The sequence below is a fragment of the Peromyscus californicus genome, unplaced genomic scaffold (assembly GCF_007827085.1).
Source record: "Peromyscus californicus insignis strain IS unplaced genomic scaffold, ASM782708v3 Scaffold_23__1_contigs__length_62951481, whole genome shotgun sequence".
Classification (NCBI taxonomy): Eukaryota; Metazoa; Chordata; class Mammalia; order Rodentia; family Cricetidae; genus Peromyscus; species Peromyscus californicus.
In genome coordinates this window covers 7,629,985-7,635,984 of record NW_026294534.1, presented here as the reverse complement: position 1 = coordinate 7,635,984, position 6,000 = coordinate 7,629,985, and positions in this window count along the sequence as shown.

Here is a 6,000-nt window from a genome sequence, read left to right as displayed (position 1 = left end):
GATGCTCTACGCACTGGGGTGAGGAAAGGGACAGAACCCATCACTGTGACTCTGGAAAAGCAGCACCGGGCACCACACTGCACAGCAGCCGTGTGCCATTGTGCCCAACCCACAAGGGGCTGGAGGACAGGGCTGTGGCTCTGCTCCTGAGTCTGGTCCATCACAGCCCCTGGCATGTGACCTAACAGACAAACGGATTTGTGGAAAGAGTGCACGATCTGGGCTGTGGTAAAGGGAGCAGAAGGAAAGGGTGGGTGACAAGGACCGGGTTGGAGGCGTTAAAGGTGGCCTCAAGCTCTGCCTTGAGGAAGGACAAGGCACAGGAAAGGCCCACTGGGGGCGGGGAAGAGGGCCCATCCCAGACAGGCCAGGCTAAGGTCAAGAGAATCTTCTGAGCGAATTGTTCCAGCTCGGGCAGAGAAATCGAAATTCCGTGGACTGCTGTGGTCAACAAGATCACCACAGGAGATGGCTGGGAATCATCAGAAAGGATGATGGAAGCAGAGAAAACAGCTTCCGGCTGATCCTGCACCCTGAAATTGACGGCTTCTCTTACCTGCCAAGCTCAGAAGTGATGAGGCTAGGAAAAGGCCAGAGGCAGCCCTCCTCCTAAGCGTACAGAGAGACCTTTTATGAAAAGATTAATGGAGAAAAACACAAATTTTATTTTTTTAATATTTTGGATTTTTTAAAACAATTAAGGCATGTCTCTGAGTCTTTACAGCCCTTTTCTCTCTGGTTTTGTTTTGGAGACAAGGTCTCTCTGCGTATCCCTGGCTATCCTGAAACCTTCTATGTAGACCATGTAGCTCTTGAGCTTGCTTTGCAGTAGAGGACAACCCTGAATTCCTGATCTTTCTGACTCTATGTCTTAAGCACGGTCACTACAAGAGTTCACCATTGTGCCCAGTATTGAGAAGAAAGTTTTGACTTTTCAGTTGGAAATTAGTCAAGATAAAAGATGTCCTTTAGGAATGTCTTATTCAGTGTTCTATTGCTATGAGGAGACACCATGACCATGGCAACTCCTATAAGGGAAAGCATTTTATTGGGGCTGTTAGGGTCCTGGAGAAGTCCCATAAAAGACCACCATCCATGTATGAAATCAGCAAGAGCATTTATTACCAGCATGCTGGGGCCAACCATCCTACACAAAGGCAAAATGGAGATGATCCTGAGAGATGCTGGCAGGCTCCTTTTAAGCATAGCTAAGAGGAATTCTTAGGGTAGTTAGGGCATCTCGGATATGATTGGCTTAAGCAAGTGACAATCATATTAGTACATTCTAATTGGCTAGGGCTAGTCAGAGGCTGGTCAAAGCCACAGCTTTCCCATTTTGGGGCAGGCCTGGACAAGTCCCAGGCTTTGTCCTTATTTGGTTATTACCTTGAGCTATTAACTGTGGGGGCTGGCTGGCCTGGTATGTGCTGGCTGTGGGGGCTGGCTCAGGCCTGGTACATACTATCTCCCTTGTCCCTGCTGTCAGGGGCGTTCAAGATTGATCGTCCTTTGTGGCTGCCTCAGAAATTGTTTGCTCAGTCTCAGGAAAATGAAATTGAGGCCTGATCTCTGACAGAAAACTGAGCAGCCTATTATGGCATCTGCTTGGTCCTCTCAGGGGGTGGCTTACAGTTTCAGAGGTTTTGTCCATTGTCATTATGATGGGAAGCATGGCGGCACACAGGCAGACATGATGCTGGACAGGTAGCTGAGAGCTCTACATTCGAATCCACTGGCAGCAGGAAGAGAGGGACCCGGGGTCTGGCTTGCTTGGGCTTCTGAAGCCTCAAAGCCCACCCCCAGTGACATATTTCCTCCAACAAGGCCACACCTCCTAATCCTTCTAAATAGTGCCACTCCCTAATGACTAAGCATTCAAATATATGGGCCTGTGGGGGCCATTCTTATCCAAACCACCACAAGGGAAAGAGGGAAACAGCAGGGGGAGGGGTTGCTGTGAGCAGCGCTTGCATGGGGAACAGACATGAAGTCTGACCAGAGTCAGTGTGATACGATAAGAGAAGACACCCACAGCCACGTGTCACTTTCTGTGGTGCTCAGTTCTGTCAACATCCCTCACCATCCACTGAACCTTAGAGAGATCAAACTGCTCTGGTCATCCTTCCCTGCAGGCAGGCAGAGCTCTGGAAACAAAACAAGTATCACTTCATATACTGAGTCTCAAAATTTTTGAAACTGATTCACCTCCAAAGTTTTCAGTATTTCAAACATCTATCATTTGTAGGCATATTTTAAACTATTTTCTATTACTTTTGTCTCTTAAGAGGAAAAAAGTTCTAGAAACTGGATATAGTGATTCATGCCTGTGGTCCTAGCACCCTGGAGGCTGAGGCAGGGGGATTGTGGTAAGTGCCAAGATGGACTGGTCTACTTTATGAGACCCTGTGTAAGAAATAAAACTTCTCGGTTGATTTTCAAAGATGCCTGGAGCCAGCTTAGGTCCAGCTGCAAATAAGTGGAAAACATGAAACCTCTCCTAATGCCTGCAAAGCTATCTCCTCATAATCAAACTGCTAAGCTAGTTACCCCCCCCCCCCCCCGCCAAAAAACCCTAGAAGTTAAGATTAGAAAATTACAAACAGGCACACTTGCCAACAAGGTCATGTGTCTGATGAGCTTTAAGGATGTGAAAGGTAGAGCCCACACACAGTCTTTGCTGAGAAACAGAGGGATGCAGGCAGCTGAGGAGGAGATAAATCCTAAATGATGTATGTGTAAGGTTGTCCTTCCTGATCGCCGGGGCGAAGTGGGAAAGGAGGAAGGGGCTTGCTGGTGCCAGGGCTTAACAGTCGTTCTCTCATTCCGTCAGCGCACCTGACACTCCGGGCCGATGCCCCACTTTCCGAAGCCACAAAAGAAACTGCCTTGTTTTCCACACGTGGAATCTCCAGTGCTCTTGTTAGGAAGCGAGGATCACTGCTTTTTACGCCTGTCTCAAAACACCAAACAAACAAAAATTCTGGGGCTCCACAGTATGCTTTCATTATGCTGTTACTTAAATGTGTATCAGTGACGAACTGTGAGGTTCTTACATTTAAAACAAATCAAGAAAGGGAGACTCGAGAGCCAATAAAATCCTAGTGAGTAACATCTTCAGAATGGGTTCATTGTGGCTTGTGCAAAAACATTGACAGGGTGCTGGCTTTGTGCTTCGCTGGGCCAACTTCTTCTTCTGATTGAAAACACAATGCTCCATCACTCCAGTCTTCAGACCACATTTCTTTTGTTTTCAACAAATCAATCTTTGCTGCTGATTCATTATTTAATGAGCTAATCAATTTAATAATGCACCATCAAAGCACAATTTTGAAAAACAAAACAACTGTCCCCATGAATGTCAGCACTAGCAGGAAAAGAAGCCACGTGGCAGATTGACTTGCGGGGTCAATGTGTCAGAGACACTGAGGCGTGGTTTAAGATCCATTTCGGGTCCTGCAGCAGGGTGACGCCATTCCCAGTTCGATTCCCAGGAAGCCATTTTGGCACCTTGCCCTTTGAAGTCTTTGTCCTGTACTGGTCTGTCTCATTGCATGCTAAGTTTTTTCCCTGCTCTGTTTTGTCTTACCGTCTCTACTGTTTGCGGGCACATTATTCTATCAAGCAGCATTGTCTTTGTGGTATCACATCAAAACTGCTGAATCCATGAAGACAACAGTCTTACTCTGGGAAGATGTCTTTCACCAGCAAAAAGAAGTCTCAACTCTCTATTAGCCAAAGCCATTCCTGCAGCCACCTCTACCCACCCCCATCTGAGCTCGGACAGGACCAAGCCAATGCAGGACAGACCAGACATTCCTGGAAGGAGGGCAGAGTGTTTTTCTGGGTTCTCCTTGTGTTGGCATGCCTGAGACAATGAGTCCTGAGTACAGACAGGGCTTTGGTGGCACCACTGCTCTGGTAGTGGCAAAGATGAGCCAAGGCAGAGAGCCCTTCAGACTAACAGAAGTAAGCTATGGTGTCGGAGCACCTTGGGGGAAACTGAGTGTTGGTTTTAATGTGGTGGTACAATGTTATTCATTAAGCGGCAGCGTTGTTACCGTGGGAGAAAAGCCATGAGGCACGACAAAACCCACTATCAGAGTTTTATTAGGAGAAAGGAGGGACGGAAGAGAACCTGACCAGGCCAGTGGAAGACATGTGCAGGAGAGAGAGAGAGAGAGAGAGAGAGAGAGAGAGAGAGAGAGAGAGAGAGAGAGAGAGAGAGAGCTTACGGAGCTGTGCCGTGCATGCGCATAGATTGTGGGGTCACGCTGCACGCAAATTATGCCATCACACAGCACACAGATTACATAGGATGTAAGGCCCCATACTTGGCTACTGAACTGCACATGTGCAGTCATGTAGCGGGGGGAGTGACCAGGAATTCAAACACTAAGCTGAAAATCTGGTTCACGCCGTGGTGCCTGAGGCTACCTGCCCAGCCTTGGCTCCTCTTGGCTGTCTGGATTCTGGCCCTGAACAAAAGGAAATCAGAGTATTTGTTTCATAGAATGGCTAGAAGATCAAGCAAACATGGACTCACTTAGAATTTGGTGTTGTGATGCAGTAGCTTTGGCTACCTATGTCTTCTCCTGGATTAAGGACTCTTTACTTCCTAGCCCTAAGGGAGACAGACTCAGTGACAGACAACATTTCTTAAAGGGACCTTCTTTAGCATATAGGCATGTTAGAATGTCGCATCTGTTTTATTGTGCTTGTTTATGTCGATCCTGGTTATCTTAGGAGACAGCCACCTCAGCAGTCACAAGCCATGGAAGTTTCAGGACACGATCAAGATAAACAAAGAGCCATGGCCCTACATTCAGCCAGAACTGACAATGTCGATGTGTACTAATGAGTACGGAAGAGCATCTTTGCATAACAGTGGAATCCACTAGAACCCTGTGGCTTCAAGCTTCACAACTGAGAACAGCCAAGCTCAGGAAGACGAAGTCATTCAGCTGGAGTTGGACAGCCGAGAAGATAGAGGATGTGGATATCACCTGACCAATGTCTGGGCCACAGGCTCCTAAGGGCTCTTTTCATATCACACTGACCTGGAGATGGATGGCTGAGGGGTGGATCAAGGGCCTGATTCATGTGAATTACATCCTGCCTCACATCTCCCCTGTGTGATGAGGCTAACTGCATTCTCCAGGGTGGCTTTGGATGGCTTGCCTGTGTGAAGTCACATGAGGGAACTGGGGTGAATGCTGAAACTTATAGAAAGGCTATAAGGGCTCTGACTGTGTTGGGTACCCCATCAGGCGGAAGAGCTGCCTGGTGGGAATCTGTAAGTTATTGACTAACTGAACTGTGTGTGGGTCTCTCTCTTAGTAGAGATGTAACAGGCCACCTCTGCTCCTTATTGCACTCCCATCTGCCTCGGCTCCCTAGAGATTGGGAAGGCCTTCAATAGGTCTCAGTGTCTCTCCATCTCTTCCCTACTTTCATCAGAAAGCCTGACAGAGGAGCCTGCCCGTGGAACGGGCCATATATGCCCAGCCCCATCTTATCACTGGTGCTTCCCAGAGAAGATGGGGTGGGGGCTGGGCAGTGGGCAGCCCTCCAGAAGATGCAGACTCCCAGGCTCTGGGCTGGATGAAAGCAGCTCACAAAGGTGGCGGCAAAGAGAACAGTCAGCTATTACTGTTGACTCAGCCAACAGTGAGAGAAAAATATAAACACAGGACTCCAATTGGGAGAGATGCCGCTTCCAGACAGGCTTGATGGATTCAGGTCGCATGAAGGAGACGTTCCTGTAAGAACTGATGGCTAAGGAAGGATGTGGAATCACCTTCCCTGAAGGTCTTTAAAGAGAGCATTAATTTCTACCTGTCTGAGGCCAGTTAAATAGGTCCAGCTTGAAGGAAGAAAATGCATCAAAGTGATGGCCAAGGTCTCCCCTGGCCCCGCCTGTCTGTGGCTTCTCTACCACTTGAAAGTTTCACTTCCAATACATTTTGGAAAGCTGAAAGTATGCGCAGGCTTTGCTCAAGG